Source organism: Lissotriton vulgaris, chromosome 6 (genome assembly GCF_964263255.1).
Source record: "Lissotriton vulgaris chromosome 6, aLisVul1.2, whole genome shotgun sequence".
NCBI lineage: Eukaryota > Metazoa > Chordata > Amphibia > Caudata > Salamandridae > Lissotriton > Lissotriton vulgaris.
In genome coordinates this window covers 1,050,039,835-1,050,065,725 of record NC_141694.1, presented here as the reverse complement: position 1 = coordinate 1,050,065,725, position 25,891 = coordinate 1,050,039,835, and the positions used below count along the sequence as shown (strand labels likewise).

General features: G+C 46.0%; 1 protein-coding gene across 4 annotated transcripts in view; it reads right to left on the bottom strand.

Annotated features, from left to right (window-relative positions):
• CCSAP (centriole, cilia and spindle associated protein) overlaps positions 1 to 25,891 on the bottom strand; it is a 46,773-nt gene that overhangs the window by 2,681 nt on the left and 18,201 nt on the right. The window lies entirely within an intron of this gene.

Genomic DNA, 25,891 nt, shown 5'->3' with positions numbered 1-25,891 from the left:
CATTCACTGCACTTATTTGATACGACGTCTAAAAACGATCAATATCTTCACATACAATTTCCAGCAATGATTAACGTGGCTGTGGCAACACAATACGATGATATATCCTGCATGAAAGAAAGTGACAATATGAGGCTGAACTTGACCCCGCTTTTCGAACACTTAAAACCAAAACCAGATCCAGGGAGGACAACATAATAAAGTGATAGTGCAAGTACAGTACATTTAGCTATGTAATAGCAGTAGGGCTTAGGCACAGAAAAGGACAAAAATAAGAATAATTGGTAATATAAGTGACAGTGCAAGAGGCAGATAGAGAAACTCCCTCCCTTCCGTCCAGAACCGATCTGGAAATAGAAAAAATGCTTTGAGTAACAATGCAAATTTTATACTGAATACACTTAACTTCCAAACTGGACGGCTAAAGTGGCAAGATAAAATCTATAGTAAATTTTGTTCTACCACCTTCCCCTCAAAAATGCCCCTATATCTTTTTATGACGTTGTATAATATTCATTCGAGCATGGTACCACAGGCCTCAAGCAATCTAGCTGCCAACTTGCAATGGCAAGTCAGATTTTTTCAGGGTAAACTATTTTTAGAGCCTACTGGCCTGTTAGGCGAGCTGATAAAGAACAAGGGTTCTGTTCACTCAAAAAGTCCATGAGCAATAAAGAGGCCTTTAAATCTTGTATTGATCTAGTCATATTTGCTCTGCGTTCAAAGACAGGTCAAATGTCAGCTTATGTCTTACCATTTGAAGTAACAGAAAGAAAAGAAAAGCACAACCTCCATGATAAAATTAGCAGCAAAGTTAGAGGATATTGTAAAGTGAATTGTCTGACAACTGTACAAAGAGTGTAAAATGAAAGGTTGTAGGATTTCGGAATTTGTTTATAAAACACATTTAAATAAATAGTTTGCAAATACACTGTTCAAACATTTCAAAATATATTTTAGTAGTTATGAAAGCACTTTTTCGTAATTGTGTGATTGAAAAAAGTATAACAGATTGAAAAAAATATCATACAGGGGATGTGCAAATGATAAACATTACTGCTGAAACCCAATTTCCAAAGATGGTTTTATATGCTATACTGTTTTATCAGTAAAACTGCATGTTAATGGGAATGTTTGTGGCCATTTCAATGGAAAATATGCGGTTTGTAAAGGATTGCGCCATATTAAACAAGGCTTTAATAATTCATTTATTAAAAGTGAGTTTTCCAACATGAACTGAGAAACATTCCTGCCCCCAACCTAATGACAATGCTATTAGTGAACTAAAAAGCTGGTCCGGTGTTATTTGTACCCTATTTGCAGGCTAGATTCTTATTGTACATGGAGCAAATGTTTATCCTATATAATCAAACAAAATAGTTTTTTTTAACAAATGCGGAACTTTCATATATGAAGGTACTCCAATATGCAAAAAAAAAAAAGGTGGCTCTGTAAATAAAATAATTTTTTTTTATATATTTATATATTTGTATACACACATGTACACATATTCAAAACCAAACGCCCTTGCGCTCAAGTGGGGCCCTCGACGCGGTCCTCACAGTGTTTACCTCATGCAGCCCGCTCTCTGTCAGCCCAAAACTGCATTCATGCTCGACGCGTTTCGAGGCACCACGCCTCTTAGTCATGAGCCTAGGTACAGAGGCACAGATAACATCACCTGTTTGCTACTTAATTTATTTAGTGAAGCCGCCTTTAGTGGGCGTGGCTTACAGTAGTTTCCAACCTTGCCCGCCTCAGACTTGCTAGGTCGTCATACAAAAAACAAATCTTGAGACAAAAAGCTTCCTTCTTCAGGACTCAACTAGATCGAGCTAACAGGCCTAAAGAACTTTTCAACATCGTACGCAATCAAACTGCTTCTGTTCCCCCTGTCCCACCTGCCTCGACAACTAGATGTGAGGAAATCGCTCTCTTTTTCTCTGACAAAAAAAAAAAAAGATTAAGCAATCCTTCCTCCCTACTGTGATCCCTACCACCACTCCTGACCTCTCTTATTACCCCCCCTCCATCATAACTCCCCTTACTACCCACCGTACTCTGATCTCCCTCTCCCTGCCCCACATTCTCCGGGACCCTAAGCTACCTAACTCTCTCCTTAAAAACAATGCCGAATGGCTTAATTTCCATCCAGTCACCGAAAGAGACGTCTTCATCATCATCACCAACCTTAAGCCTTCCTCCCACACCAAAGACCCACTCCCCTCCAAACTTGTCCAAAACCTCAAACATATCATCACCCCTCCCTGGACCGCTATTATCAACACCTCCCTTGCCACAGGGTGTGTCCCCTCTTCCTTGCAACTTGGACAAATCACCCCCATTATCAAAAATCCACTGGCGGACCCAAATGACCTCAACAATCTCCGTCCCATCTCCAACCTTCTCCTCTCTAAAGCCCTGGAAAAATGTGTCCTTCTCCAACTAGACAGACACAACACTTAAACTTACTTGACCCCTTCCAATCTGACTTTAGGAGAGGATGCAGTACGGAAACCGCCATGCTCAACATAGTAGACGACATCCACCACTCCCTCGACAATGGCAAATCTAGCCTTCTGATCCTCCTAGATCTCTCCGCAGAGTTTCATACTGTTAATCACTCTGCTCTACTTAATGTTCTTAGAGATAGAATCGGCCTAAATGGTATGACACACAAATGGTTTGTCTTTTACCTTCAACACAGCATTCAACAAATCAAAGTCCATTACTGCCTATCTAACCCTACCCCCACCTCCTTAGGAGTTCCGCAAGGATCTATTCTCTCTCCCGCTCTCTTTAACCTCTTCATGGAACCCCTTACACTCATTCTCAAACAAGCCGGGATCAATTACCATCTCTACGCCGACGACACCAAACTCTACTATAAGATTAAAACTCATGCCGACATCATTCACCTCAACAACACCCTCATCAAGATTCAAGCCTGGTTCCACATGAACCACCTCAAACTTAACCCCAACAAAAACGAAATTATTCTTTTTCCCCCTAAAAACAACCAGCTCCCCATTCAGAACTGGATCACAGACACCTTAATGCTCTCGGCTGCTCCTTATCCCTGTCCGCCTCAGTCAAATCACTAGGGATCTCCCTTGACAGCCTCCTCACCCTCAAGGTCCACATCAACAATTCTGCCAAAGGGGCCCTCTTCACTCTCCGCCACCTTAAGAAAATCAAGACCTTCATCACAAGAGATGACTTCAAACTAGCAGTCCAATCCCTTGTCCTCTTTCGAATTGACTACAGCAATGCCATTCTTACTGGAATTCCCAAGATCCACCCAGCACCTCTAAAATCTGTTCTCTACCTTGCAGCGAGGCTTATCACAGACTGCAAACGATTCAACCACATCTCCCCTGCCCTCAAAACCCTCAAATGGCTCCCCATTGAAGGTAGGTCCACTTACAAAACGGCCTGCATTACACACAAAACTCTCCATCAGAACACACCATCCTACCTCACTAACAAACTTAGTAAAGCCGGCTGCTCCCGATCCCTGAGAAGCACTAACTCCTTCCTTCTTATTCCCCCTTCTGAAAAAGAAAACCACTCAGTCTCGATCCTTTTCCGGCAATGCTCTCTGCATATGGAATGCCCTTCCCACTAACCTTCGATGCAATCCTTCCTATTCTAGCTTCAAAAAAGAACTCAAACTACATCTCCTCAATAAATACTGGGGACCCTAACCCCCATCAGGTCCTCTACACCGGCCACTTCTGTCCGACCGTAGATGCTTCCGCCCCCCTCGCGACCACGCTACCTTCCTCTCATCACATCCCCCTCCCTGTCTACCACTCTCGCATTCCCTTGCACCCCCCCTCTGTCGTCAACGCACAGCCCTCATCATCCCTCCCCAACCCCCTCCACTTACTGCCCTGCCTTTCCTTATCAACGTAACTGACCACTATCTTCCCTTTCCTGACTGCCCTATTTTCCCAGCGCTCTTCTTAATCTGGTGCCTTATGTAATTATAATTATCACTTTCTCCACAGTATGGTGTTTTTTTGTCTTCCCATATTTATCTTCCTGAAGTCCCCCATATGTTGACATATGTTGTGTATATACTATACTGTTATGGGGTCCCTGTTTTTTGACCGTCTGGCTCACAAAATTTAAAGCGCTCCGATGCCCCTGGGTCCAGCCAGCGCTATATAAAACCTCTAAAATAAATAAAATAAAATTAGTGATTGCCTATAGTAGGCTCCGTTCCTCTGTATCAATATTAAAAGCATTAATGTCCTTTAGTAGGTAAGGGCTTCCTCTGTGCGGGCTTGTTTTTCGCATCTGGACAGCGTGCTTCACACGGAGGGAACATTACCCTCCACAGCCTTTCCAAACTCCAGAAATGATGCTCCTCTTGTTAATCGCAGCTCGGGCAGCCGCGTTCCAATGTTCCAAACCAAATGCCCTTGCGCTCAAGTGGGGCACTCGACGCTGTCCTCACAGTGTTTACTTCATGCAGCCCACTCTCGGTCAGCCCAAAACTGCATTCATGCTCGACTCGACTAAGAGGCGTGGTGCCTCGAAACGCGTCGAGCATGAATGCAGTTTTGGGCTGACAGAGAGCTGTCGTGTTGCGGCGTTTTGCCAGTCATTGGAGGCTGCTGGGAACATACGCTGGACCGGGATACTCACTTCCGCCCGGTCCAGTCTTTCACTCACAGACCAGGCAAGCGCTTCCGGGGGAAAACGCTTAATACCGCGTTCTCCCGCCGGAGCAGCGCTTTGGATTCTGGCGAGTTTAAACAAACATTTCCCCGGCTGCTGTCTCGTGCAGCATCAGAGCGCAGGAGCACTCAACTTGGGCGCTTAACTTGGTTCAGTATTTCGCCACGTTTCTGCCGCGCAGGAGCGCTGCAGTTATCCCTTGCCTCGGACTCTACGCGGCGCAGGAGCGCTGCAGTTATCCACGCATTCCCTTGCTGGGAGTGCCATTGCCTCGGACTCTACGCCGCGCAGGAGTGCTTCTGTTTAATCCTAGTTTGCCGCAGTGAGGGAGCGGCTGTCCCCTTCTGGTGTCCCGCGCTGCAGCGCAATTAACTTCTTTCCTTTGTTTCACCTGTAAACGTTTGCCAGCGCAGGAGCGCTTTACCTGAGTCTCTTTGCCAGTTGTGACGCCAGGGATGAACTAACGCGCAGGAAGCGCCATCCTTGGGTTTTGGACACATGCAGGAGCACATTGCTTAGGGTTTATTCAGTGCGCAGGAGCGCAGGACAAATTTTGTATATTACGCACAGGAGAGCTATTCATTGGTTTTCTTTCCTTTCGAGCAACAAGCCATTCATTTGGGTACGGCAGCCTGCATTACACTGGTGAGTTTGTGGGTGAAAGGGCCTTCTGTGTGTGCCTAGAGGTCTGTAATTAAAGGGGGGGGGGGGAGGTGAGGTCTTTCCTTAATGTAATCTCCTTTGTCTTGCAGCCGATTACCAGTTGATGTCATATCCCTGCCCGAACTCCACACAACCCAGGCCTGCTGCTCCTTTATGTCTCCCTTCCCTGTTCCCATCTCATCCTTACTGTGTTTTACATTCTGTGCGGGTAAGCTGGGTACAGGGGCGGTGGCTCCTGTCATCTCTGCGGAATCGCTTCACAAGCAGAGGTAAGACTTGTGGGGCTCTGACAGAGCAGGCTGCATGAGGTAAACACTGTGAGGACAGCGTCGAGTGCCCCACTTGAGCGCAAGGGCGTTTGGTTTTATATATATATATATATATATATATATATATATATATATATATACACACACACACACACACACACACACACACACACACACATACACACTTCACAGGGGACTACCAATGACTAGTAATAATGGAACGCGCGCCACTGAGGTCGAGATATACATAAATTGAGCACATTGCTTCTCGAACTGTGATGGGTTGGTGAGGCTGAACAGAATAGCACTGGGAAGGGGTTTGACCTAACGTCCTACCTTTATTAGGATATACTGTAAGATCTTGGACCAAAACTCCAAGACGGCCCCACATGACATGAACACATGTCCCCAATCTCCCATGTCCTTGCACATAGGCCATGTTCTAGCCGAAATATGAAAGATTTTGTTAAGCCTCTCTGGCGTACAGTAATGCATCTAGGCATTAAAGATCATATGAAAATGCCCCCTCAACAGCAAGATGTCATATTCCAAATACTTCGTCCACATGTCCCTCACTGATCTCTGTCCGTTCCTTTAATTTTGCCCAGATATTGATGGTAGTGATGGAGTTGTGCGGCCAAAGTTCCTTGTACCAGACACACAAAGACTTGTTCACCTTTTCTAGACAAAAAAAATTTCTCAACCAGCCTGGAAGAACAGTGAACTTCAGGTAGAGAAACTAAAGCTTCAGCCAGAATCTTGCACGTACCCAAGATCCATAAAGCTTCTTGAGGTGATAGAAGATTTATTCATTTCACAGCTTTGCTGTCAAATCAAATGCCCCTGCACCTTTAGGTCTCAGTCCAACTTAAGGCGTTTTAGGAAAGGATTAAAAACCCGGCTCTTCGCTTTCAGTTAACTACTCTTTTGCAGCTTTGGTCCCTTCTAAGGCCTGGCATACAGTCGTTGGCACCAAGACACCTTCAAGTATTTGTCGGGCTCCACAAATACGAATCTACTCTATTAAGACATGTGATAAGTTGGCCTGGTATATACGGTCCACTAATTAAAGTGGGGACCTTGTACCAGTCCAAACAACCCATATGGTGATTTAAGAGGTCAAAGATAACCTTAGAAAGCTATCCAAGTGGTAGCTGTGGAGAGCACCCTTCAGGCATAGTCTTGAAGGAATGTTAAGCAGCTTGTTTTACCAGAGTGCAACCTCATAGTACAGATTAAATGAAAGGAGAACCCCATAGTAGTTATACAAATATGTATTTATTAATATAACACATTCCAAGTATGACATAGTATCTTCTACACAAAGATACTCACAAAGCACACACTACTGTAACACAGGAACAATAGCAAATAGCACTACCACACAGTGGGCTCCAGGGGAGACCAAACATATACTAAAATAGAGGTATGAGAACCACGACTTGAGTCAAGACAGTGTCTAGAGGATGTAGAATCGCTGGGACCCCCAAGGAACCACCCAAGGTGAATAAGTAGGGACCCCACGGAGGAAGGGTGCAGTGTGGGAACACTACCACGTGATGCGAACATTTCTATAGAAGAGTCGTGGTTGAAGTTTTAAAGATTAACAGCTAGATTCATCAAAATCCCGATTTGCGAGTCCTTAATAGCGATTATTAAGGAATCGCTATTAAGGACTTGCAAATCGGGATTCATGTAGAAATAGCATAATCAATTGTGATTCCTACAGCCTCCTTATTTGCGATTATCAAATTGCTAATCGCAAATAAGGAATAACTCCCCATTCATTCCTATGGGCCTAAAGGCCCATAGGAATGAATGGAGAGTCAATCCTTATTTGCGATTAACAATTTGCTAATCGCAAATAAGGATGAGATTTCAAGGGTGCCCAAAGGACACCCTGAAGCACCCCTGAAATGTGAATTTACACTGATGTTGTGCACACACATGTCCAAAGGACTTGTGTGTGTAACATGCAACTTAGAAAAATGCATTTACATGCATTTTTCTAAGTTTGCTATTCACCACAAGGTTTAACTTCGTGGTAAATAGCGCTCCTAAATTGCGAATTCGCAATTTTTTAAATGTTTCATGAATAGCATTCAAGGAATCTCTAATAGAGATTCCTTAAATGCTAATCCTCGCAAATTTGCGAATTCTATATTAGCGATTTTTGCATTTGGGATGATGAATCCCAAATGCAAAAATTGCACTCGCAAAGGGCCAGATTCTCAGAATCTGGCCCTTTTGCGAGCGCATTTCGCTTGATGAATCTGTCTGTAAGACCCTTCCCAGTGGACTTCGAAGAAACCCTGTGGAACTTAGGAGGTTGGAGAGCCACCCCACCCGTGGTACCATACCATAGTATTAGAGTTACCTATCTCGGGGAAGCCGGGTGCATAGGGCTGAAGTGGCATCGGAAACAGATGTCGAACTCCATGGAGGACTTTGAAGAGCTGCTGCTGGAAGGATCAAGAGTGTCCGTTGGAATCCAAAGGTGGATTCATGTTGAATAGTACCTGAAAGCAGAGGGGCCAGTCTGGGTAACTCAGAATCTGCAGTCACCAGGAGACGTAGAGGACGACCAGGAGCCGGATACGAGCTGTCCCACGAAGGATGTAGAGTCCGGAGGGAGTCAGTGTCTGGCTGGAGCACCACCAAGCCTTGGCAATGGCAGCCCACGCAGAAGGTAAAGGAAGGTTACGGCTCAGAAGCAGCAGTCTGGTGAATTGTAATGTGGTGCCTGCGGTTGCAGGGGAGTGACTCCTTCACTCCAAGGGAAATATCTTCAGTTGTCCTTGATGCTTCACAGGTCCTGCACGGAGCCTCTAAGGTGCACGGGCACAGTTGATGCTTTGGACTGAGAGAAGGACGAAGTCGGGCCCAAACGAAGTCCAGCGTGTCCAGCCGTTTGAAGTTCATTAGTTTCTGGTTCAGAATCCGGTCCACTGCGAATCTAGGGTCCTACAGCAGGTAAGCCCTTTTGTACCCATGGTAGAGGGTTGGACAGATTCAGGGGGCCCTCCCAGGGGAGGGTCTGGACAGTAGGGAGGTTACTCGCATGTCCTTTGACCAGTTTTGCACCAGTCCTGGGAGCCAACGGCTCCCAGGACTGGTTTGAACTGACTATGCACAGGGACACTAAATGTGCCCCTCATGCAGATTTTCGGCCGCTGGCAAGTGCACCCGCCTAGGCCTAATACATCAAATCCTGGCTGGGAGATTGTCACACCTCCCTGTGACAGGATGCCTATTGTTCTGCCTTCCCCTGCTTGAGCATGGCTCAGCAGCAGGAGGGCAGAAATGTGTCTCTGGCCGGCAGCAACCGTTTTGGGCTGCCCTGGACTAGAAGGTTGGTACTGGGAACACCAGGGGCCTCACAAAGCTCGGTTGAGGGGTGGAATCATACCTCCCACACCGGTTATCGGTGTGGGGGTACGATTCCACAATGTTTGACACCAAACACAATAGGGTTACTTTCAGCCATTTTAGAGTTGGTCATCACGTTGTTGCACTATGCCACTATATTTCGTAAATGGCTGCAGTACTAACAACCCGGGAGAATGGACTCCAAAGGCTGCAGGGGTTTCCTGCACATGCAGAGACACCCTCTCACTTAGAATCAGGCACCCTGCCTTCAGGATTGTAAAGACATGCTAGAGGGGTGACTTATAGGTTTTAAATGTAGTGACCTTTAGACATAGTAATCCTATATCTAAAGTAAGTGGTGCATGCACCATCTTACACAGGCTGCAATGGCAGGCCTGTAGTTCCATTTTGCATGGCCTTTCATGGGTGGCATAGTAAATGCTTCCGCCCTTGGGAGACCTCTGTGGTACCTATGCCATGGGTACCATATACTAGGGGTCCGCCATTTTGGACATCAAGTTCTAGAAGATTATCCCATTGAATGCATTCTCTGCCGACTATTGAGAATTAACTTCCCCTGTACGAACTCGCAGGGCTTCTCGCTTTTCCTGCCATATGCATCGGGATCTAGATGACTGCTGAACTACAGCTTTACGGTAGGCTTCATCAGCCACTCTCTGCAAACAATTCTGCTTATCCATCTTAGTCTTCCTTTAGAAGGCTGAAATGGATATCATAGACCTCCGAATTGAGGCTGGAAATGCCTAACAGATAGTGAAGCCTTCCACTGTATGGGCCTTAATTGAGAAAACATTCGATGTCTGGACAAGGTACGAACATAAGATTCCTGAACTAACAATGTCTTGTCCATAACCCGGAACTGAATGATCCTAGAAGGCCCCTGGCATAATATTGGGAGAATGTACCAGGAATAGTCAAGGGGGCTAAAAAAAATGGTCAATCACAAAGGCGGACCCATATTTCCTAGAATAGCAAAAGTAGACTCTAGCTGTGGGATTCAGCTCCCGCCATGAGTCTTGAATCCCCATTCTAGTACAAAGATTGTTAAAAACCCTTTTGACATTTCTTTTATGATACTCTATTTGGGTTAGAGGAATCAAACCTCTGTAAGGGAAGGAAGTTAAATTACCCCCCCCCCCCGCCCCCAGTATGGTATCCCAGGGAAATTAAAAAACTTCCATAACAATTCTTTAAGAGGCATGGTATTACCATGAAACGGGTCATAAAATGAGACAATGTTATAGCTCACATTGGAAACTACAAGGGAGACTGATTATAACCCAGAAACCCCGTTATCAGAAACAGGGGGAAGGCATCTAACCTGAGCTTTACGACTAATCACCACTGCAGTCCCTCTAAGTCTAAGGGATGATTCTGCATAAGAAAGAGAAGAAAAAAACACTGCTTGACCCAGGGATAGCAGAGTTTATTGCCGTCCTTCACCTGAACAAGATGCATCTCTAGTACGAGGATAATGGAGGGCTCAGGCTGCAACAAGCTAAAAAAAAAAAAAAAAAAATAAAAAAAATAAATAAATAAACACATCCCATCTACATTTGTTGTTTAACCCATTCACATTATGGGAAACTACAGTAAAATCAATGTTCATTATCCATAGGTGTTTTTATCACACACAAAACCAATTTCTCTAATCACCTCTATTAGTCTTTCTAAATCACACTTGTTCCAAAGCAATCCTTTCCAGCTCCAAGCAGTGACCCCCACCACAAAGTCCACCCTCAGAACCCCGACCAGAGCATCTGCCCATTGATCCACTCATTTAGCCCCAGAAGCTGGAAACTAACCAAGCAATTGACATGTGTTGTGTCTCTACCGGCACTTACTGGTGGCCCAAGGCTCATCCAACTTACATCTAGGGATTCCTCCCCATTAGAGACTAGAATCCCTAAATGTCACCCGGGTTAGAGAGCATGTGGAACCGGTCACCCCATATAACCTTTAATTTGTCAGAATGTAGCAAATGTGTCTGGGCTCCCTGGCCAGCAGCGTGTGGCAAGCATTTCAGTTCCCAGCGCTTCGTGGAGGTATCGTAGGCTATATACAGAAAGATCTCGAAAGAGAAATCATCCACCACTTTCACAGTCGTTAAGAAAAATAAAACTAACAACTTTTTAAAGATATCAATTTGTTCCAGGCATGGCTCCCTGTGATTACTGCCTTAAAGATTGAAGAATTTTCTGGAATTGTATTCTGGGTATGTTCTCTGAAGTCTTTTTCTCGTTTTGGGCATGAGTGTCGCCGAGCACCATTTGGTGCATTTCCTTCCTATTGTGAGGTCAGAAAAATACACTAAAGTTCTTGTGCACTGACATGATTGGAGGGGGGAGGAGGGGGGGGGGTTGCATAGCAGACACCAATCTAAGTGGTCAATCCAATCATTTATTGTTGGTTATTGGGTAAGTCGTGTGCTTTAAATAAATTACTATTGCCCCCATTTTCAGCTGGTGATGATTAAGTTAACTGGGAGTTAGATGTAATAGAGTGAGCCATTGGGAATGGAAACAAGCATTTGCAATGCAATTGTCTCGCATTAGGAAAGTTTGAGCTATTGGTATTGCAAATGACACATTTTTTATTTATGTGTTGGTTTTGAAAATAGCGAAATTAATAGCTTTGTCATTTACAATGCCAATAGTTATAACGTTCGCATATGTGACACCTATAGCATTTGTAATGCAACATGTTTTGTATTTACGTGACGTAGATATATGGATATTACAAATAAGAATGGCTTTTAATTTTTTAAAATAATTAACTTAAATAAAAGTGTCAGGCTTGTACTTGTCCTTTAGTGACGTAGGATAACCAATCTAGCAATGCCCAATGCAATTGCCAATCATCTTACATGTCTTGTTAGTGCAGGTAAAAATGAAACATCATGCAGCAGCGCCATGCAGGCAGGGGGCATACAAAGTCAGTATTCGTCAAGTTTCGTGCCGTCCCACAGATGTGCACCATATTACTGTTGTGTTCTGCGCCTCTCCAATGTCTGAAATCATTACAAAGTTTAGTCCTGCATAGTTTCTCTGGTGACCAGTTCCAGCGGCGGACAGTCTTCAAAAAGCTATATTTTAGCAAGCTACACTGAACCCTTTGATGTAATCTGCTAGTCTTGTTTCCCACCCTCCTTCACACAGTGTTTCCCCCCATGTGAACGGCGTGTAGGTTGGGCTGGGGAAAACACAGTGATTAATCAGGGTGGCAGATAACCTCCACAATCTGTCACCTCGCCCTTTGATTGTGTTAGCCACGAAAGACAACAAGAACAAGCCTGTTGGCTTTGCCAATGCAAGTTGGGCCCGTTCATTCCTACGGGATGTTCAAAGCCACAGTATTTTTCGATCATGCTGTTGACTGTGACTGCAATTATGTGGCTGTTTTCAATCATTCCAAACAAAAGTAAGCTAATGCACATAAACAGACTACGCAGGTGTGTATGCACAATTCCGATATTTCATATGCACTACGTCTCGCTCCTCGCACAGGTGACGCTTGCTTAGGAAGTACTCGACCCAAGCCCGACAAACAGTGGTCTGTCAACAAGACACCTGAATAAGAGCACTTGAAGATACGTTCAGCGCCTCCCACTAAAGGCAGAACCCATGACAAGTGGAGCAATGGCGCGCGCTCTGGGGGGTGTTTTAAGAGCGGCTGAGAGCAAGCCTTCATTTACCCAATTAATCTTCATCTTAGTCACGTTATGGACAAACATGGCGCTGCAGTGTGAGAACAAATACTTCACTGACTGTACGGCGATGGTTGCAAAGATAGGGAAACATTGTTAGGTTATAGAAAACTGCAGACTTCATTTATGATAATCTACGTTGAAAAAAACTGTCATATCGGTGTGGGCTCAACATCCTGTGATTGTGATCAAATCCCTTATCTCCTCGTGTCTAACCCCAAACAAGTTAAACTAGCACTGTGAAGCATGCACCAATCAATCTGAATAGTCTTACCTCATTTAAATCCTTCAAAGACATTGCTCTCAATTTATCTTACTCGTCTGCCTACTAGACGATCCCTATAAAAAACGAGTTTGCCGTTTTAACAAATAAAACAAAGGTAATTTTACCTCGTATGCTCAGAACACAAGACACTTATCACTAGAACAGACTCAGAGACAGCGCGCAACCAAGCTTGCTCCCCGAAGAGATACTAATCACTCAGACATGCTCAGAGTACGACAAGCCCAACAAACCAAAAGAAATTCTTTTTAACTAAGAACGAGCTCAAAATTAAAGCTCAACATGCAACGTGATGTATTGGCAAAACCAGGATTGTCCGAAAGCCACGCATAACAGGAAATTAATTGGTAGCTACGCCATTTATTAACATTCATAATTCAACGGAACGCCATCTGCATTGTGGACATCGGCAGGGAAAGCAGAAACAAAGAAACTAGCATGGCGTCAGTGTTGCCAGATTTTTAGACGCGTCCCAAGCCCAAAGCCGCTCAAATATAAGCCCAAAATAAGCCCAATCAGACCACTTTCAGCCCAAAAAACAGCCTAAACTCGCAACTCTCAAATAATGCAGAAATAGTCAGACACCACTTAAAAGATGAATATAAATTCTATTCAATAGACAGATAGTGTAAAGGGATTACCTGGGCACCTGTGTTAAAGCTACTCATTTTCATGACCTGTCACCACTGTGACAGTGCATAGCTACCAAGGTTTCAGATTGCTTATATGTGATATTTTCATAATTTCAGTGTAATTATGAGTGACAGTCAAAAACTACGAGTGACTCTCTCGAGCGCAAAAATCAAGCAACGAAGATGAGGGAAATATATATATAACAAATTACAGCCATTTCAGCAGCGAGAAACTCTACGAAGATCATAAACGATTGCAAAGCACCAGAAATGGAAGGGGACTATTCAACATGAAAACAGACTGCAAGTTGCCACGTTTTGAAGAGTGCTTATGCGTGACATTTTCAAGGTTTCAGAGAACTTATGAATGAGATTCAACTGTTAAATGTATGACACGAAGAGTGACACTTTTTAGCGAGCAAAATCAAGAAAATAAGTTCATGTAAACAGATAAACATAAGAAATTAAACTCATTTAACACCTTGGCTGCTAGGTGTTTTCCCCCCCGGTGCTGGATCCTTTGCTTTCCCATTGTTCATGACTAGCTCAGCTCGTCATCAGCACAGCTCAACCGTGCATCATGACGAGCTGAGCTCGTCATGAGCATCGAAAGGGTTAAGCAAGGACAAGCTATGAAAAGAAAATGAAACTGATGCAAATCACATGATCCTACTGACAAACGATTGTATACCCACAATCTAATCCTACATGATTTTACACTTGTGGTCACCACTGCTGCTTTCAGAACCACTGAGAAATTGCACTGACTGTAAAATTGTCAGACCATGACTGGGTCACAAAGGGCAAATGCTAGCAGCAGTAGAACTTAAGTTTACACAGTGTGCTATAATAATAATAAAACAGCTTATAAAGCGCCTGGTAACACCTTCACGGCGTGCCCCCGCGCTAGTCAGGAAAAAAACTAGCCAACAATAACAGAGACTGCCCACCCTTCCGTGAACACTACATCCTATACAAATGAGTTTTTAACAATGCTCTAAATTGGACTTCAGCGCCTTCTAGTCTCATCTCCAAAGGGAGATTGTTCCAGCTCCGTGCCGCAATCACATTAAAACAGCGCCCCCCCCATTCTTGCTTTCTTCACTCAAGGAACCACCAGCAAGCCCGTTCCTCCCGAGCGAAGAGCTCTCGAGGGTTCATATTTATGCACCAAGTTTTGCAGATAAGAAGGAGCCCTATTCCATACAATGCGATGGCAGATCAGGAGGCATTTATAAAGCACTCTTCTTGACCGGCAGCCAGTGCAGAGTATCCAGGGCCAGACTGGAGGCTGCTCTCCTAGGCCGCCGCAGAACTAACCGTGCAGCAGAATTTTGCAGAACTTGCAGCCGCCCCAAACTTTTCTCGGTGGCCCCCAGGAATAGAACATTCCCATAGTCCATCCGGGAGGTCACCAGGGCCTGAGTCATGGTCCGTCTGGCTGACAAGGGCAGGAGGTCAAGCGTTTTATTTAAGGTCTTCAAGACTCCAAAACACTTCCCAACTAACCGGCGGATATGCCCTTCATAAGAAAGGGTAGGATTGACCCATACCCCCAAGTTTTTAGCCTCCTCACAGGGTACCGGGGTGGGACCCAAACATGGCGGCCACCACTCGGCTGACCAGCTGCTGGTCTCCCCGCCCACTACCATCACCTCAGTTTTAGAGCCATTCAATTTTAGGCAATGGGAGTCCATCCAATTCGCCAGAGCCTGCATACAGGCCTTAAAATTGGACGCTGTCATTGCGGGGCCTTGAGATAGGGAGAACAGCAGTTGGGTGTCGTCGGCGTAGGATACCAACTCCACTCCATACGCCTGGACGACCCGGGCCAGGGCGGCCATATATAAATTAAATAGAGTGGGGCTCAGAGCAGAGCCCTGAGGCACCCCCTGGTCAAGTGCCAGCTCAGTAGAGCGGGCAAGTCCCTGCTGGACCTGGAAGTAGCGGCCCGTGAGGAAGGACTTTAGCCAACCCCAAGCAGACCCGGTGACACCACCATCGCTAAGACACTGTAGCAAGATAGAATGCGCTACAGTGTCAAAAGCGGCACTAAGATCTAGCATCACCAGTGCCATGGTGTGCCCCGCATCTGCTCCCTGTCTCAACGTTTCAGTGGCTCTCAGAAGGGCAGTCTCAGTCGAAAACCCCGACCGGAATCCCAACAGAGCGATGTAAAATCTCAGCCTTCTCCAGGTGCTCCACCAGCTGACGGTCTACAACCTTCTCAGCCACTTTGGCCAAATAAGGGAGAAGAGCTATAGGTCTTAGATTTTCAAGAACCTCCATACCCACATTAGGCTTTTTCCTAATGGGCAGGACTATAGCCTTCTTCCAGTCTGCTGGGAGCTGCTGGGAGGTAAAGGAGACCTGAAGTACATATCTGAACAGGGGTTCAAGTACATCCAAGCCCTCAGCAAGCACCCTAGGGGGCGCGGGAGCCTGATTTTACACTACGACAGATGCTGCGCAGTTCTTCAGATGGAGGAATGCAGAAGTGCTCCAACCTCTCCGCCGATCCTCTCCATCCCAGTGATTCCATGAACTGAAGGCTACTAACCGGCTGTTTGGAGAAAGAGGCATAAATACTCTTTACTTTACCAGCAAAGAATTCAGCCACTCGATTACATTCCCCCACAGAATCGGTAGACTGGGAATTCACGCCAGGTACCAGGGATATTTCTTTAAAAATTTTAAACAGCTCCTTCGAGGAGTTCTCCGCCTCCTCTATCCAGATGTGATAGTAGGCAGCTTTGGCCCCTCGCACTTGCTTTTGATATTTCCTCATAGCTAATTTGTAGCGGACCTTACTCCCAGAACAGGATGTCAACCTCCAACTGCGCTCCAGCCGTTTACATTCCGATTTTACCAGCTGTAAATCTGGTGTGAACCATAGAGCAGTCCTAGCTCTTCTACCACAAGTCTTGGAACTGCTCGTTCACGGCGTCTAGGATGCGCTCATCAAGCTTAGAGTTAACACACTCAACATCAGTACCATCCAGCGGACCCCCTATTTGTATCAGCCAGTTAAAGCTATTTTGGGAGAACTGCTTCCATTTACGGTGCGGAAAGTTTTTGATGTCCGCTGCGCGATTCTCACAGCCAGAGCTACTGATCTGAACGGGAACCAAGTAATGATCTGACCATGGGATAGGAATAGGGGTGTCCACAGTCACCCCCTCCCAGCTCGCAAACACAGGATCCAGTAAGTGACCCATAACATGCGTAGGAGTGGTATTTTTCAGCTCAAGCTGTAGTTCCTGAATTTCCTGACGAAGGTCCGTAACATCTTTCAGATGAGCGTTTTTAAAATGCATGTTAATGTCCTGTAAAACTAAGATTTTACTCCGTCTAATGGTTAGGTGGGCAATGCTCTCCACAATACTAGACCTAAAGTTTCCAAGGCTTCCTGGAGGTCTATATACTAGGATCCCAGATATAGAGTCCTGCGGACTAAGCTTCAAGTTGAACGTTCCAGCTTCGCATCTGTCTATAGGGATCGGGAGTAGGGTACATTCTAATGGGGACTTTACAATAATTGCAATCCCCCCGCCTCTTCCTCGTTCCCTATCAACTCTGGCTATGGAATACCCTGGTGGAACAGCACTAACGATATTGGGATCAGAGTGCTCGTCCAGCCAGATCTCCGTTAGGAAGAGAAAATCAAGCTTCTCATCCAGCAGGAGATCCCTTATTTGAGTCGAGTGCTTACTTAAAGATCTACAATTGAGTAAGCCTCCCTGGGCTCTCAGTCCTCCATGAGAGCTAGCGAGCTCTCTGATACCTTTGAAAGGGCAGTAGGGGCAACTATGTATCGCATGTGCCTCCATAGAATTCCTGCAGGATACATTTATTGATGGACACAAACGCACAAGTTCCTGGCCATCATAGTGGATAGGTACTTGCACTAAATGGGCAGGGGTTGTGGCCCCACGCCCCGGCCGGCCGCGGAAGGGCTTGACTTAGGTGCCACTTCGGCGCGTCTGCTGCACGGTCGCGGACCCACACACATAAGTAGAGGATAGGGAGGGGCAACTAGAGCGCTGACCTCGCTGCCTAGAGACCGGAAGTGCTGGGCTCCTCCTCACCCTCCGCAGCAAACGCCCACACTCGACGCGGCGGAAACGGGGCGGGAGTGCAGGAGGTGGAGCGACCCCCGGGACTAATAATCAGCCCCGGAGAATCAAATACAAGTGAGTCAAGCCCCCCACAATGTCACCATAACATTAGGAACAAACCCGATCGTATGGGTCAATATTTAAAAGCGCTTTAGATCAGCGCGCAGTGCAATAAGTGATAAAATACACATGCAATCGGATCAGCAGTTTTTAAGCTCTTAATCAGCGTGATATACAATAAGTATTTTAAAATGCTCGAACAGCTATGGCGCACAAGCGGATGAAGCCTGCCACTGCCACCGGCTAGCTCTTACCCACCATGTGTGTCTTTTAAAAACAGCATCACTGTGATTGAAAACAAATCGATTAGTTTATTTTGCCTATGCTCTCCCTAAAAGGATCGCAGCAATGACATCCTAGGATCCGGCAGGACTTGTAAAAATAAAAAAAGTGTAGATGGCGCTGCTGGCCGACCACCTGCTGGCGCTGGAGCCGCCCTGTGCGGGCGACTTCCTTCTACCTCCAGGGATATGTGTGTACTGCCGGTCGGAAGAGGGAAGACGCTACTGTGCTCCTGGCACTTGCATGTGTGATTGCTGGCATATTGAACAGCGCGTAGCACCGGAGATCTCACTTAATATTGGCAAGGCCCATTGAAGCTCTACGCTTTTTACCCGCTGCTTTCCCCACTCAGGAATCAGGTCAGGATTCAGAACAGTCATCGCAGCGCAGGGCTGTCAATCATTGGTAGCGCTTTTGTGCGCTACAAGATGGACAGCCCTGGGGACTCACATCGGCCCGCACACACTACCACCATGCTAGGTGGTGGTTGTCTGGTGCAGCGCTGCGCATGTGCAGGTGTGCTTGGCTACACTTCACAATTTCACGCGCAGGCTGCCGCTGCACTCCGTGATATGAGGGTGGTGGGTGTGTTCATGTGAGCACAGGCAAACCTTGGGGGGTCCTCCTCCAATGATTTGCACTGTCCTGCCTTCACTGAGGTTAGCCCGCGCTGCACACTCATTTGTCAATTGACCTCCTGTGCCATTGTGTAAGGCGCACGCCACGGGCGCCCGCCCCAGCCCGGAAAATCCACACACAGGCTAACAACCAGCCCAAAAAGTAGCCCCCCGCCAGGCATGGGTTTTTCACGGACAATTGGGAAAAATGTCGCCCAATTGTGCGGGAAATAGCCCAACCTGGCAACACTGCGTGGCGTGCACAATCCCGGGCGGAAGTCAGGCAGGCCGGGGGCGGGACGCCAAGACACACCGGAAGCCCAGGCGGGAGCCTACCCAGCACTGGGACGTGTGGGCAGGAGGAGAAGAGCGGCTGGCGCTAGCGGGGCTCCCGTGAGGTGAGAGCCCCGCACCGAAGGAAGAGACCGTCGCCGCCTGCAACGAGCCCTCGCATGGAGAGCTGGAGACGAGTACCGGTGAGTGGGGGCCTTTGCTGAGCTGCGAGGGCGGGGGCATGTCTGTGTGCGTGTGCGGCGGCGGGGTGGGGCTCTGTATGTGTGTGAGCGTGCATGTGTGTATGTGTCTTGGAGTCTGTGTGTATGCGTGTGTGTGTATGTGTTTAAAAGAGGCCGATGACTGGGGGGGGGGGGGGGGGAGGGGGTGTGTGAGCGAGTGTCTGTGTGTGCACGGCGCGGGAATTGCTGAGAAGGTGGACGGAGCCGACGTGCGCGTTCACGCAGGCAAATCCAGCAGCAGGAGCGCGTGCCACCCTCCTGTCCCTAATTCCCCCGAGACGGACGGCTATACGTCTCTAGCTGGACGCATCTACGGATGCTACTCCAGCAAGACCTAAAAAGGGGTGTGGTGGCTAGATATTGTGAGATAGCAGAGACGTTAAATAGAATGAGAGATTGTGATTGCTGGGAGTGGGATGGGTCAGAAATGTTTTGATATTGCAAGAAAGGTTTACCAAGAACGAGAGTTAATGATTTGTAAGGAGGGATATGGTTAGTTTACTGAATTACAGTAGAGTAAGGAAGCAGGAATGTTCAAAAGTGTGGTAAACGCAGAGGCTCTAAGGCATGTAGAGTATCTATTTTAAGAAGGGTATTATTCAAATAAAAAGGCAGAGGCTCTAAACCCCAGCTATAATTCAGTTTTTTTATTTAACTTGCAGGAATTTTGTAAAGTTGAGGTAGGATGCAATCTGAGAACCTATTAAGATTATGAAAGGCTGAAAATTGATTGCCTATGGGCAGATAATTTAAGTAGGCTCCATCTTTGGTTGTTCTGTTTGTCTGTTAATGGTGTTGATACGGTCTGTTCAACTTTGCTCTGGCGAACTCCAGGTGGCAGACAGGTTTATCCTGCATGGTCAGGATGTCTTGAGGTTTTTAGCTTCATTATTGCCCCTACAACAGCTCTACTAAGTCTGAGAACCACATTGGTCTTGCCCTTTGTAGTGCTATCAAGATCAGAGACATGGGCAATTGCTTGTACTTATCACCAGTGGTATTAAAGGCATGGGTAAAAGGGTCAAATCTCTTCCGCCAGTCTGTTGACAGGGCAATCTCCAGACATGTGGTCTGTGTACCTAAATGTAAAGTCTTGGCATATTGCATTTCCTGGTATTGTACGCAGGTCTGTCTGTTGTATCCCATATACGAAATACCCTTTGCAGTCATTTCTATTTCAGTTCCCATTCGAGTGAAATTCTTTGCCTGCTCAGGTGGTTTACCTCTACGTTTTCTACATATGGCAGATGTGCAGCTATCAGGCATATATGTCTATGTACGGCCCACCTGAAGATGTCCTTGACCAGTCTGGACAATAAATAATTCTGTACCTCCGTGTTGGCTGAGGCAGAACATTGTACCTCGTCTGTTTTTTGATATTGTAAGAATTTGGGTTATTAGTTGAAGAGGGTAAGTACCCACCCAAGTAATAATTACAATCCTGGTCAGGGTGAACCACTAAAGTCACTGAATAAACCTAAGCTCAGTCCCCAGGTTGCTACGGCACAGAACAGACAGAATTAACTTGGAGGCAACATGTAAAGTATTTATGCAGCACAAAAACAGTCATAAAATCGAAATGCAAATCAATAAAAATCCAAAAACAAAAATTAGAAGACTAGGATTAATCTTTAATAATTAAAATCGCAAAATGACAAAACTTTAATATGGGGAAGCAGAGATGTAAAATTAGTTTTGTATAGAAATATCGTCAAATAGCACACTTTGCCAATGACAATGAATGGTCGCTGTAGAAGAGGACCTAGGCTCAATTTGACACTGATCACGATGGAGCACGATACACTAACATTTTCATTGTAGACAAAGATTTTACCTTCGGTCTTTAGTTCTTAAAGTACCAACCCACTACAGGAGTACACTTCTAAATCCCCTCAGAAGAGAAACTTGAGACTCACAGGGTGGCAGTCAGAGGCCAACAGGAGGGTCCAGTGGACAGAAAAAGGCCTTCTGTAGCATTAACAGAAAGTAGGTCTTCTGACCCCTCGAAGTCCACTTCTTTGTCCTAGGTACAAGAGGGAGAGAAGGTCCAGTCTTCTAGGATCTTTTCAGGTCGCAGACAACAAGTACAGCCCTCTTTTAAGCCTCCACAAGTGCAGCAGTGTTCAGATGTGGGTGCCTGTACATGCCACATTTATGCCTGGGTGGGAAAGACCCCTAGGGATGCCCTAACCAATGAAGGTTCCTGGGGCTATCAGGCATTCAAGATGATGAAAGACTACGGCCTCACTAACCTTGGACTCTGAAAGGAGGTGTGTGCATACGTGTGAGTGCATGCATATACACGTTTGTGTATATGTGCGCACGCATGTATGTGCGTGCATGTGCCCCATGCGCCGACACGTGTCCCCATGCGCCGACACGTGTCCATGTGGACAAGTGCCAACATGTAGGCACGCACTGACACACGTGCAAACATGTGTAGGTGCATGTGCCCGCACACGTGTAGGAGCTCACCCGCACACGTGTAGGAGCTCGCATGTGCACTCTGGTACGTGTGTACATGTGTGTATGTACATGTGTGTGCATGTGTACTATGATAATCCTAGTGTCCAGTTGTATGCAGTCCCTGTACCCCAAAAACACTTAGGGAAAGAAGTCTTGTAGAACAAAGTTAAATCAGAAACTTGGAGCCAGACATGCTGCCACAATGTTGTACCCGTGTGCAGCTGCCTGCATTCAGGGCGGATTTGGGGCATGGGTTTGAAATGATCTTACTCTTCTGGAGGATTGTCATCACCGTCTTTGTTTTATACCGGGCGTGCTATACATTCATTCTTGCATCTTCTCACGGTTGATAACCACAGCGTTTAGGAGTGCACTTGAGTTTGCAGTTCTCAATTGAGTGTCTGCCGCCCTCTCTATTTTTCTGCTCACCATTTCTACCCCTTTGCTGTCACTGACCAGAGGTGTACCTGTTGATGTAGGGTTGTTACCTCTCTTCCTGGCTACAGCCACAGTGATGGAGAAAGCCACTGATTTGCCCCCGATAAGCACAGAATCCTGAGAGGACGGGAAACATCCTAAACAACTGCGTTTTTATAACGAGTTACCTGAACAACGAATTCTCAACACTGAGGAATTCTAAACCACGACTACCTAAACCACGACTTCTAAAACAACGACTTACCTAAACCACGAGTCTCTACTCGGCACCAGGAGAGGTGAGAAGCAGTGTCTCTCTCCTCAGCCCCCACTGACCATACACGCTCGTGGCCACCTATGACTTACTTGGCACCTGGAAAGCGGGCACTGATGAGGGCGGAATTGCCGACAGCCTTCATCCTGCCAGGATGGTAAAATGTTGTGGGAACCAAAAACCACAAGTCTCTTCTCCCCCCCCCCCCGTCCACATAAAAGATCTCACTATTCCCAGTCATGTGGATCAGAAGTAGGTGGAGACTTGAACTGCATTTGCTCTTCCTTGAAGGTTTCTACCCTGCTGGTCGTGTTGGATTAAAAAACCTTCAACAACTCTCCTACTTATTTTTGCTTCTGTAATAGAGTCATATTTTGGTTTCTTGTCACAATTGCTTTCGCTCGACCTACAGTGTCCATTATGGAGTTTCTCCTTCCTCTTTGATGACAGTGGCCCCCTATCCTTCGCCTCCTTGACCTGTTCAGATTGCCTTTTGGTGTCAAAGCTGGGTCGGAGGGTTTCCCTCTTGCAATGTTCTTAATGTTGTAGTACCCTTGGGGCTCTATTAGATTCCGCTACCCTTCGATCGAGTACTTTGACGCAGGGGGGCATGGAGTCCAGTGTTGATTGCTCCTGTTTCGTGGGGTTTGCCCCCTTTTGATTTCTTCCTTGCCGCTTTCGGCCTCTTCAAGTCAATGGCTATTCAGTATCAGACCCCCCCCCCCCCCAAGAGTTCTGTTTCTGCATTATCGTGTAGTGTGTCCAACTCCATTTTGCCACAACTTCTATTGTTTTGGGCTTCAACTGTGAGCTTGTGAACCTATGACTCGCTTGTGTGTTTTCAGGGGGCATGTCAGCATGTTACAATAAGTATTAGTATTCTGTATTCTTCAATGTTCTGGGAGATCTTGCTTGGTTTTTCAAACTTGCCCTCAACGACCCTTCGATCAAACTTTAGGATCCTCCTGGGCCACCTCTTTTTTGATTCAAGACCCATCGGCGGGAGAACAAACCTATAGATAGTAACCTGGAACAGGGGCTTTCGGGCATATGTCTGGTATCGCAAGAGGAATAACATGCCACCAAATGCTGCTAGACAATGCAACCCCCAAAAAAACCTAGATTCTGGACACAACCACTGTTTGGAAGAATAATTAACAGTATTTAAAACCAGGAAACATTCCTACTGCAAAAATAACTTTGTCCTCATTCATAGAGGAGGCTATTAATTATATTTTGGACTTCAGAATGGAAAACTGCAGGAAGCTGGCTCTTTATGTGATAGATCAGGAATATGATACCGTGTAAGGGGTGCAAGGACTCCCTTACTGAAGGACAGTGGCTTGTTTTTCAATCCCAAAGTGCTCTATTCGGGGGTAGTGCGGTCGAGCAGCCTTGGGTTTAACACAGAGGACATTCAGTACAATTTCTGAGTTCTGCAATGTTATTCTATGGAAGGAATAACAAGTTTTGTAAACAGGTACAGTACATCGACTTACAGGACCAATCTCCAGGAGTTAAGGTGAGTGGGGAGCAAGGCTTCCTCTTCTTTGAGGGGAGCCAGATTCATACTCTAAAGGCAGCAGCTTCTGAAGCTCACTGACCCAAGGAGGCTACTCAGCAGGTCATCCTGTAGTAGGAGATGTTACACCCTCTTCCCAGACAAGCTTTTGTTCTGCGTCTCCTGAGAATAAAGGCTCTAACTCTAGGAGGCCAGTACTCAGGTGGCAGGCTGGCAGAAACCTGTCAGCAGGTACAACAGAAGCTGGTAAGTTTTCCAGAGGCACCACTAAGGTGCTCTCTGGGTGCAGGTATTGGTAAATCTGACACGTGTAGGTTTACCAATTTGAGATGTTTGATATAAAAACATCCCTCTTTCAGTGAAGCCATCATGTAGTTGGGCAACTCATTTTCACCAGTGTCCAGCACATGTTTTGAAAATGCTTCCCTGGTCACCTGTACTGGCAGTAATAGGACTGACCAGCACAGGGGCACATCTGCTCATGCAAGTATGCCCTCACATGTAATATTCAGCACTCTGTCTTAGGACTGTTAGGCCTGCTGTAGGGGTGACGTACAAATATTATGTGCTGTTGCAGGGTAGATGGCACACAGGGTTGTGTGACATGTTAGGTTTTCACTTTTGTCTGCACCAAGGCACGCAGCCTGTAATGGCAGTCTTGCATCTGCTTGGTGAGGGGTCCCTTTGTCGTGTTTATATCTAGGACCCTAATTCGATATTCCGGATTTATGCCCTTGTGAGGTTATAATGAATAATATCCTGATAAAGGCATAAGAATCAGATCCATATTCAGCAATAGCCCGTGCAGTCCAAAGCACAGAACGGCTACTCCCATCAACTCCTAGAAAGCACAACACGTTCTTTAAACAAACCAAGCCTCCAGCAGCCTGGGAAATCCCCCCTGTTTTTGTTGGGATTTGAACAAGAACTCCTGAAGTCCAGAAAGAACTGTTAGTTCTTAGTGACGTCTTATGTCCAACCTTACGTCAAATCCGGCACCTTCCAGGTATAAAATACCAACAGTTGCCTTAAGCAAACACACGGCGGTTTGGAGCAGAGCGGCCATCTACTTGCCCGAGAGCCCAGCTGATGCAAGAGGCCCACGGAAGCCGCCCCTCCCGTTTGACGCACAGAGAGACGCTGTCTTTTTCTCCAGCCGAGAAAATCCAGCTCCGGTGTTTCCAGCCTACCCTTGCGGGTTGCTGGGATAATATCGAGTCCTGAGGAAAGAGATACCAGACCTCCCACAATCTATTACCAAGGTACGGAGCTGACTAAACCCTTAAGAGAATTCTTGATGCAGATTCTTGTCAAAACAAATCTTAACCAACTTAACTTAAACTGCTACTTACTCATCCCTTCCCAAGTATTAGGCTTAGGTCAGGTACACAGGGGTAGGCTTAGTTGGAAGCACCAGTTGAGTACATTAGTCAATGTATTTATGTATGTATATATTTTATCCATTTCAAAGTATCATATGGCTAAGAAACCATATCAATGCTTTTACAGTATTATTTCATAATACTACTTTTACTGTACGCACTTTACTTTACGTATTGCAATTGTGGCAATTCATTTCTTTTGCATGAGGAAGAAGACTGCTCAATAAATAACACCTTTTATTGAAAACGCCTGTCTCTCTATTTCTCTGCATTCTGGTGAAACTAAGTATGCACTGCTGACTGAGTGAAATAGCTGTCTATTGTTTTCACATGACTCTAGAGATACTCTTATTCTGAGGGAGCAAAGTTGTCATGTTTATGCGGTTGTCGGAAACTGAATCCCTTCTTGTCTGAGCCAGGGAAGTTCATCCCTCCCTATTCATTCGAGAAAGTCTCCAGTGACCTCTGAGCTAGCTGGCGCAAACCCAATTAAGTTTAACATAGTCAGTAGAGACCTAGATGACCTTAGTCCTACGTCAACACTGCTGTTTATGTTATTCCAATGCGCAGAGCCTATTGGGAAAATAGGAACTACAATACACCTTA